The sequence below is a fragment of the Parasteatoda tepidariorum genome, chromosome 2 (assembly GCF_043381705.1).
Source record: "Parasteatoda tepidariorum isolate YZ-2023 chromosome 2, CAS_Ptep_4.0, whole genome shotgun sequence".
NCBI classification, from domain to species: Eukaryota; Metazoa; Arthropoda; class Arachnida; order Araneae; family Theridiidae; genus Parasteatoda; species Parasteatoda tepidariorum.
The window spans coordinates 99,601,709-99,612,934 of NC_092205.1; positions in this window are offsets into that span (position 1 = coordinate 99,601,709).

Genomic DNA, 11,226 nt, shown 5'->3' on the forward strand with positions numbered 1-11,226 from the left:
TATTAAAGGGAGTTAAGGAGTGAGTCGTGTGCGTAGCTCCAGAGTCGAAATTTGTCCGTTTTTCAGCTATTAATCCCTCTTTCCCAAAGAAAAATAATTATTTTTGTATATATAACACTTTATTCACGTTGTAATATCGAAAAATAAATTTTAAAAAATAAAATAAAGTAAAAAGAAAAAAAAAATTAAAAATTTATCCGTGACCAGGACCGAACCCCTAACGACAGAGCCTACAAACTTCCTTACCCACAGCGCTACCAACCACACCACGACTCACACGTTGCTTACACGAATATACAGCTTAAAGAACTTTCTTCCGGTCAATTAACAAAATCTATTTTGGCCCTTTATGTGCCCTCTAATTCGTGTATAAAAATTCCTTTTGGTATGATTGTTTGGTATATAAAACTACTCTTTCCCAACGAAAAATAATTATATTTTTATATATAACACATTATTCACGTTGAAATATCGAAAAAAAATTTTAAAAAAAAAATAAAATAAATGGAAAAAAAATTAAAATTAATCCGTGACCAGGATCGAACCCCTTCCCACCGAGTCTTCAAACTTCTTTACCCATAACGCTAACAACCACAGCACGATTCACACGTTTCTGCCACGAATATACAGCTTAAAGAACTTCCTTCCGGTTAATTAACACAATCTATTTTGGTTCTTTATGTGCCCCCTTCTTAGTGTATAAAAATTCCCTTTTGTACGGTTGCTTGGTGTATAAAACTCTAATTTCTGGCAGAGTTTGAAAATTATAAATGAATATTAAAGGGAGTTAAGGAGTGAGTCGTGTGCGTAGCTCCGGAGTCGAAATTTATCCGTTTTACAGCTATTAATCCCTTTTTCCAAAGAAAAATAATTATTGTTATATATATAACACTTTATTCACGTTAAAATATCGAAAAATAAATTTTAAAAAATAAAAAAAAAGTAAATAGAAAAAAAAATTAAAAATTAACCATTGACCAAGACCGAACTCCTAACCACCGAGTCTACAAACTTCTTTACAAATAGCGCTAACAACCACGCCACGACTCACACGTTGCTTTCACGAATGTACAGCTTAAAGAACTTCTTTCCGGTTAATTAACAAAATCTATTTTTGTCCTTTATGTGCCCCCTAATTAGTGTATAAAAATTCCCTTTGGTACAGATGCTTGGTATATAAAACACTAATTTCTGGCAGATTTTGAAAATTATAAATGAATATTGAAGGGAGTTATGGAGTGAGTCATGTACGTACCTCCTTTGTCGAAATTTATCCGTTTTTCTACTATTAATCGCTATTTCCCAAAGAAGAAGAATTGTTTTTATATATCGAACACTTCATTCACGTTGAAATATCGAATCGTAAATGAACAACAACAACAACAGAATCTTTTTTAAAAAGGCAAAAATAAAGGACACATTAGGGATTGATTAAAATTATTTCAGTGAGTAAGAAAAAAGTTTTTTTTTTTACTTAAAATTTTTTAATGCTAATTTCCTCATTTTTTTTAAATCAAAACCTCTTTCTAAAGTGAATAGTCTAAATGTGTACATTTGCTATAAACATAAATCTGGACTAATATCATAGATAATGTTATTTACCTCATATTTTATAATCAAAACCACTTTGTAAAGTAAAGAGACTAAATAAGTACATTCGCTATAAAAACATATAGCTGGACTCATTTCATACATAATGTTATTTACTTCATATTTTGTAATCAGAACTTGTTTGTAAAGTGAATAGACTAAATGTGTGTATCTTGTTAACTACGGTAAAATGACTCAAGTAAAATACATACAAAAGATTTTGTTACTATATCAGTAAAAATTATTAAAAAGTGATGAAAAGAAGTGAAGGAAATCAGATTAAATTGATTTGAGAGGTTTACGTGGTTTTTTTCTTCATTTACGCAAAGGCTGGTAAATTCTGTCAAAAAGTCTACCGCGAAGGTTAGTCGTTCCGAATGTTTAATCCAGGAGTTTCCTCGTCTTCTGAGAGTAGCTCAAAATTACGAGGTTACAACGTTGATCACTAGTAGTTGTATTAGCGAGAACATAGATACCTAGTGAATTCAACATCATGTCGAACAGTGAATTATACAATAAAAAAAGAGCTAAAAGATCACCAAAATGATGTTGTGTTTTTTGTAGTACAAAATACTAAGATACTCCCTATCATTGATTAGTGTTCGTTTTCGAAATTGCAAAGAATCATTGCATGGTGTTTGCTTTTCAAGGGAAATGCAAGAAGCCCATATTATAAAAATGGCAATTTAACTGCACTTGAATTTATTTAGTGAATAATGTTCTGTCAGTGTATTTTAGGAAAGAAATTAAACGTTTTGAAAAAGGACAGCGATTTACCATCTTCTTACAATTTGATAAATTTATCTCCGTTTTTAGATGAAATGCATATACTTCGTGTTGGTGGCAGACTTAAACATTCGAACTTAATTTCAGAACAAAAATATCCTATCTTAATTCCAAACAATCATGACATTTCGGAATCAATTGTTAATCTTTATCATGTTCTTTATTTGCATACAGGTATTTGAGGCTATTTTAGCCAACATTCGAGCCAGTTTTTGTATAATTAACGGACGATCAGTTGTTAAGAGAATAATAAAATAAAATTCTTAAATGTCTTAAGGTAATTTCTAAAAGTAAAATGCAAGTGATGGCAGATTTGCCTAGAGCAAGCGGAGCTAACGAGACAATAAAAAGGCTAGGTCACTCCTTTGAAGATACTCGTGCCGCTCCGAGCTTCTGATTTCAATCAGTGACGTCACGGCGCGCAGCATCTCGCTTTAAAAAATAAATTGCTTCCCATGTAAGCATTACTTTTAAACTTATTTCAATGCATTCATTGTTTTCGACAGTTTTTGTTTAATTAGAGGTGATTTTCTTCTCATTTGATTGCAGAAACTTTACAGTAGTAATCAAATATGAGCTTGCGCGATAGCAACCGGCAAGAATTGTTTATGAAACACAAAATGAGAAAACGCGATTTTCCATGTCTTATTTCAGAAAATATAAACGTGACGTCAAAAGAATAATAAAATGTGCTGGAAGAGTTTATAATGCGGTGAATTAAAGCATTATGTTTCGTGTTTTTTGTTGAGACGCTTAAGAACTTTTAATTTCGCCATTGAAATTGATACCGCCTTGTAACTTTAAACAAAAAAGAAAAAAAATGAACAAGGCCGAAAAAAAAAGAAATGAAGTTCTAAATTTTAAAAGTAGAAGTTATTAATGCTTAAAAGTTCGTCCAATTTAATAATATATTTTTTAATGTTATTATTCAAAATATTTATGTTTTAATTATAACGTCTTAACCTTAAGTATTTATGATTGAGTGTAATATTTCCATTATTATATGCTCGAAATTAATTTTTTAGTAATTAGCATTTAAGATTTTTGTTTCCTAGTGATAATATATACAAAAAAAATTAGTATTGCAATTATAAATAAGAAACTATATTAAAATTAGGCATTCCAATTAATAAAATAGAAGGACACTTTTATAGTTCAGATTGATGTCGGACAAAATGATAGTATAAAAGTTTTCTCATATGCTTTCATTTAATAAACAGTAAAATTTGAAAACTAAAATTAGAAAATGGTGATGGCAACCGTTGAGATAATTTTCTAACTTTAAAATATTTAAAAAAAAAACTATAAGGAATACCCAGAAAATGTATGACTACTATTTCTTTATATTTTAGAACAGAAATAATTTGTTAGCAGAGTAAAGTTTGATAGCTATTATCAGAAAAGGGTCAAACATTCAACTCATTTCTTCAACAGATTATTTAAATCGTCTGCAGACTAGATCTAAATGGAATAAGGTTAGCGAAGAGTTTAAAGAAAATGAAGTGGTTTTAGTGAAAGGTGAGGATAATGCAAGGGTACTGAAATCTTGCTAAAAGAATTAAGGTTCACCCAGGCGATGATAATATAATTAGAGTGGTGACATAAAAAACAAACAAAGGTATCGATAAAAGACTTGTAAATTGTGAAATTGTACATTTAATTCTAACCACCTTTAAGTGAATTTTGAATTATACATTGCACTGTAGTTTATGTCTGTTAAAAATTGTTTATTTTTGTGAAATTGTCAAGGCGGGTGGCATGTTGTGCCTAGCCACTGTAAAAGCGGCGCTGTAATCGTAAGAAAGAAAATAAGAGAGACCGAGAGTGTTAATTGTGGAGGTGAGAGTGAAATAAAAATGTGAAAGATATTCAGTCCATCTGTGGTTTCACAATTTGAGATGTATTTAAAGATTGAGAGCTATCGAGAGACAAAACACCGACAATTTTTATGATCTGCTGGACAAATTGTAAACTTTTTGTCACCGCATGATTCATTTGGTTTCATAAGAAGGAATAGACACCCCCTTTTTTTAGAAAACAACTCGGTCTGCAATAAATTGTTGTTTTAAAGTCAAAACGATGATAAATTCTGCTTGCTAACGTTATCAACAGGAAAGGATTTCTTGTAAAGATTTATGTCTCTTAGCTAGTCCTAAATAGTTTGAATGCAAAATTCTATCCTCACAGACACGAAAATGAATTAATACTAACGAAGACAATTATAGGTTATTTTATATTATAGCCCATTGTTGAACTGCCGACCCAATTTTTTGTCTTTACGACTACCGTGTACAACTCCGTAGCCTTATAATTTTATCCCGAGCATCTCTTTAGGAGGCGAGTGTTCTATTCCCTTAGCCACCATTGCTCTAACTACAGATTATTTTAATTTTATAACCGTTGTTGAACAGCCGACACAATTTTTGGGTTTACGACTACTAATGTTCAACTTCGCTGCCTTGAAATTTTGATTCTAATCCGGAAGACAAGGGAACTCTTCGATCAAATATTTGGAGAAATTTGCCTTCGTGGAGGACTTTTTGATGAAACCAACCCGCATTTGCGTTACATGGTGAAAAAAACTTCCAACGGTTAGCCTGACACTAAGGGGACTCTAACCTAGGATCCGTCTACCACTGTCTATTGCCAGCACTATGGTCGGTGCGAACAGGGTGCGGAATTCATTGGAAGGTGAACGCTCTATTCCCAGAGCTCATTGCATGTTATTTTACTTTATAGCCGTTGGTGAACAGCCGATCCGAAGATTGGTAGCCGTTTACGGCAACCAATTTTCAATTTCGTAATTTGAAATTTAGAGCTCAACCTAGAAGACAAGGAAACTTCTGGATCGAGAATTTGGTTTCGAGGACTTTTTGATGCAACTAACCCGCATTTGCGTTACATGCAGAGGAAAATTTCTCCAAGTTAGAATGGCGGCAAGAGGACTCTAACTCATGATCCATCTACCATTGATGATTAATTACGTAACAATACAGGTTATTAGGGAGAATACAATTACCATTATAAAATCAGGAGAGAAAATTACCTTACTATAAAGATATTTTTATAGTAGTTTATTGACGCCTCGTTATACATGAAATAAGTTTCGGAAAGTTTAAATGTGGTTTGATTTATAGATAATAAATCAATCCCATAAAATCCTTAAATAGTACCAACTGGGTTATTCAAACTGACCCAAGTGTTTTTAAGAACATAATGAGAAAAGGAATACTAAAACTTGGATGGTCTATAATCCGAATCAAAGAATACCTAAGACCCCTCAGGTGCTACAAGTGCAACTGCTTCGGACACATGGCGCGAGACTGCACTAAGGAAGAATGCTGCGCAAATTGCGGCGACGAAGGGCACAAGAGAAATAACTGCAAAAATAAGAGCAAATGCGTAAACTGCGAGACAGCAAACGGAAGATTCAGCCTAAAGCTAAACACGAATCACTCAGCAAACCAAAGAACTTGCCCATCGTTCCAAAAAGCAATAGCAGCCCTGCGAAAACACATCAAATATTGACCCACTTTTTGTGAGCCGTTCTAAGCAGGGGCGGATCTACTTAAGGGCTTTTTGGGCTGCAGCCCATTTTATTTAAATTTGTTTCCTTTGTTTGATCACCGAGTTGGTGGTCCATTTTGTTGCATATTTAATAAAGTTCAAAGGGGTTTCGTAATCTTCCAGTCAGAGGGTGCCTCGATGGGTCGTGGCGTGGCGGTCGTCTCTCGGTGCAACACTCCTGGTGAGTCGTTCGCAGCCGAACATGGCTCCGCCGCACCCGTCTCGGGCTTGTCCCTTCGGCCTCCTCTGTCCGTCGAACGACAGTGTTGCTCTCGTCGGGCGTGACTCGGGGCCATGGAACCACGTGTCCATGCACCACTGGGTCCTCCGACTGATTCGAGGTTTGCAGCTACGATAGTCTTCACGTATTTCCCGGATGTCCCGCTATGGGACGGGTCGGGGTTAAGCCAAGCTTATAGATAAATTCATGTAATTTAACAGAATGTTTAATTTATGCATGTTTCTAATGTAGCTTATTTTTTATATATTTATCGCATTTTAAAGTTTTTGTTATAATTGTCAGAATGATTTTATTCGTATTTCTCCCCCTTTTGCCAGGAACACGAAAGCCTTAGTTTAACCTTCAGTTTGAAATTTAATGATATTGAGTGAATTTTAAAACCGAGTTAAAATTGATATATTTTTAAGATTGCCACATTATAAATTTTATCCTTAAGTGATTTTTGTAATTCTAAGTTCATAAATTTAAAATGGCATGTGGGCTAAAGAGAATAATAGAAGGGCTGGTTCACTCCTTTGAAGAAACTTTCGCCGCGCTAATCTTCCGATTTTCTCTAGTGACGTCACTTTGGCGCAAAGATCGAACTTTTACTTCAAGAACGGAGCGTTCGGCCTCAGTAGCTCTAACTAATATTGGAGCATTTCTCTTTGCGAGATATTAGACATTTGTTATTTTCTATAATGACTTTCCTCAGTTTTTGCAGTGAATTTAAAACTATTATCGAAATGCCAGTTTGCGCGATTCAACTTGCAAAAATTCTGTTAGAAAAACAAAAGGAAAAAATATAATTTTCCACGTGTTCCCTAAAGAATGGATCCCGAAATGACACAGTTAATATAAAACAGCAATACGTTTATTCTGTCTTTAAGAACTTTTATAAAAATTCATTATCAAACCGCCTCGTTACTTCAAAAAGAAAGGCAGGTGGATAAAAATTTAAAAAAATAGATAAAGTCAATGAAAATTAAAGTGTAAATAAAATATATAGTTTTCTCCTAATTTCATAATATATTTTTTAATGTAATTATTCTAAATATTTATGATTTTTTAAAAAAAATTATATTCTCTTAAATTTAAATACCTATAAATTATATCCTCGTAAGTTTAAATATCTATACACAATTGTAAAATTTCTAATATCATTATGAACCTAAATTATTATTTTGTTTCAGTAATTAGCGTTTAAGGTTGATGTTTCCTAATGATTAAGTATGAACAAATTGCTATTAACGGCATATTTTAAATGAGGAATTTTAAATTTAACTCAACTTATTGTTATAAAAGAGTATGTAGATGTGCTTTCATTTTTCTTAATAATTGAAGTTAAAACTGAACTTCTTAAAATAAAGTAGTGTCATTTTCGCCAACTAGTAAAACATTTTTATAAGTTTAAAATGGAATTTTTTTTTAATATAATGGCCAAGAAAGTTTTTTTAAAACTATATTTATGAACGGAAATAATGTGTTAATTTCGTAGTTTGAAAACTAATAACCAGAAAAAGTTTAACTTATGATCTCCGAGATCTGTGGACACAGTGACGTCATGAGGAGGGAAATCGTAGCTTCAACTCTAAGAGCGGAGTGAACTAGACCTTCTATTCTCTTTAGCCCTGAGAGAATGTAAGCAACGAAAGATATTATGTAAGCCTAAGATAAATTACCGTAAAATACAGATTAGCACATTCCTTGCTGGATCACGTGATGGAATTTATATATATAACAACACTCTCTCCATTTTAACGCTATTATATATATACACTTATAAATATATTCAGACGTACTTATAGTGTGCCACATTGCGAGGTTTTTCCCTCTATGTAACGCAAATGCGGGCTAGTTTAATCAAAGAGTCTTCCACGAAGGCAAATTTCTCCAAATATTTGATAAAGGAGTTGCCTTGTCTCCAGGATTGTGTTAAAATTTACAAGACAACGGAATTGAACATAAAACCAAAATTGCGTCAGCTGTTCAGCGTCGGACATAAAATAAAATAGGAAATCACGCAGATGCACAACTTTTGACTTCAAATGAATCTACCAGGATAATCATATTTCTTGGTCATTTTGTAATAAGAGTTACTTATTCTAAAAAAATCTTCGAGCCATTTTTTCCTTTTTTGGGGGTAAGTGAAACTAATATTTTTCTTTAAAATATTACATCTCGCAATTTATGTAAGCATTAATTATTTAACGTTGTGTTATAAATAAAAGTTGAATTGTAAGAGTATTTTTTTTTATATAATTAAAGAAATTCTGTCAAACTTTTCTTATAACAATATCACTCTATTTTTTAATATTGATTTTTTTTTAATGAAAGGTCAAAGATTTATGTGTTTAGAAGAAATTTAAAATTATCAGCTTCTCCTAACTTTTAATTAGAGCAACTTAACTAAAATATTTATAATACACAGGGACCGATCAAGACAAATTCAGGCCCAAGGCCCACAAAATTTTCGGGGCCCCTAACAAAATATTTTGAAATTAAATTTCTGAAGAATCTAATCATGATTCAAGAGAAACATTCTAAAAAATTTTGAAAGTAGACAATTGAAGATTATTTTTCTAAGATAAAGTTTACACATGTAATTAAAGCAAAATATAAAACAACAAAACAATGTTGAATGAAAATAAAAATATTTTGGTGACCACAAACAATTGAAATCAATGATTTTTTCTAAAGTCTCTGATTAGCTTAATTATTTTAAAGATTGCAGCCTTCTATCTACAGTTTTGCATATTTGTTAAGTTCTTGTTGACACTAATCATTTATAAAAGACTTTGGGAATATGCATTCTCCTTGCATTTGCTTAAGCCTTTGGAGTAAAAATTTCACCAATTAAAATTCAGTTGTACTTTCAAAATTGATTAGTGTAATGTTTACACGAGCTTGGTTTATCACAATATAAAGAAAATTTGAAATAAAGAATGTCTTTTTTGAGATAAACTGTTTCTTTCAGTATTTTTTTTAATGTAATATTGTGGACTTTTTACTAACTTTTGAGGCCCCTCAGAAAGTGTGGGCCCTAGGCCCGTGCCTAGGCGATAATCAGGCCCTGATAATACATTATAAAACTATTGAGTTCTATTTTGCCTTTAGACTTCATGCTGCAAAAAATATCCCATTTAAGAACAAATATATGCTAGTCTAATTCATAAAGAGTTTACGACCGTCATAAGATAACACCCATTTTAATATTATCATACTATTTTGTATAAATTATAGATTGGCTCATACGAAACGATTAGCTTGTGCCTGCCTATTTGGCCGCTTTGTCTTGAAAGTTAAAACACAAGCGTTTTTAAATGATAGTTTCATGACTCTCAAAGTGAAAATTATTTATTTTTTGCTGATGAAATAAGTGGCTTGCTATCTATTCGAAACTCTTAAAATATTTTAAATAGACAATTATTTTCCGATATTAATTAGACTCTACATGCTTGAATAAAAATTTTAACAAAAGTATGAAATTCAAGTAAAAAAATATAATTTTTTTTAAACAGTGGACTCAGTACCGTGTTCTTCATTATTGTTCAATACATCAGTTATTATACTTTATTTAAATTACAGTTGATGAAATGCTCCTGCTCAAAGATTGCAACCTGGAATTCGGCTAAAATGTACCGTTCGCGTACCCCTAAACGCTCATAGATGAAACAATTTTTATTACAGATTAATATTAGTACGCCATGGTTTACATACAGAACTCAGATGGATTATTTTTCTACCTTTGTCTACTTTTATGGTTTTGCTCGGAAACTTTATCTGGTATATACGATACGCTCATTAAAGTTTTAAATTCTGAAGGTGCTTGTGTTTCATCAGCAAAATAAGTTTTGTCTCTTTATTAAATAAAACTATTGATGCCACCACCATCGTTTCAGAAATTTTTTACCGAGAGCACTTTTCTCTGTCATAACTCAAAACATATTAAATGAAGTTTTACACACTTACAAAAAAATATTAAAAAAATCTTTTATCAAAATGTTGGATTAGTTGAGTTGTTATACGTCAAAGATAAAATCGCTGTTTTGCGTCGCGTAATTCAGTTTGGTGAAAACTGTTAATAAAAGAATTGTGATTGTTTTAAATTCAAACGCTACTATTGTTAGAGAAAATGAATAACTGGTTTCAGTTTGTATTTCGAATTAGTTTTAGAGTTATTAAATAGGTCATATCGGCTGTATTTTGGATTTCTCAGTGAAAACTAGTAGCAGTAAAATTATTATTTATTGCAGCCACTTTTGACTAAAAAAAAATCAGTAATTTAATTTTCAAATTTAAAAATTGACCTTTTCTAGCGCAATTTCCGAAAAGTTAAGTAATACGATTTTTTAAAATTTATTTGGTGAACCAAAACCAATCATCTATTTAAAGATTTATTTTAATTAGAGGACTCGACGCTAATATTTATGTAAATTAATATAGACGTATGTTATGTGGACGTCAGATGACATCAGTAAGATTCCTGCTTTTTTCTTTTAATTCATTTGCAAGGAATAATTTTTCACTTCCAAATTTTAGTTATTTGAATTTGTAAACATATCTAGGTATATGTGATATTTAAAATTTTCCTCCAGGTGGAATTTGATTATTTAAACGTACTTACTTACTAATGTGGAAGAAAATAGTTAATTTAACATTAAATTTATTTCCAATTGAGTTTTTATTTTGTTTTTCCAATTTGAATTTTTTTTTATTCTGAATTTGTGTAGTTTTATATTTCATTTTTATAGGTTACATTTAATAATCAGGGATGATTGTGAGCCCAAGTCAAAATTCCGGAAAATTACTCGAGTTAAAAAAAAAAGAAGTTTAAATTGAAAGAAATTTAAACAAGGTTTTTTGCCTTTTTCTCAATATTTTAGTTTACTTAAAACATATATAAAATTCTACACGGAATGACGACTCTCTATGATGACCTGGAGAAGTAATTATATTTTACAATATAACTTTCTTTCTTTAGTTAATGATTATAACAGCTATTTACTGATTAAAAATTAATATTAATCATGAATATAAGCTTATAAAGTATCTCGCTCTCC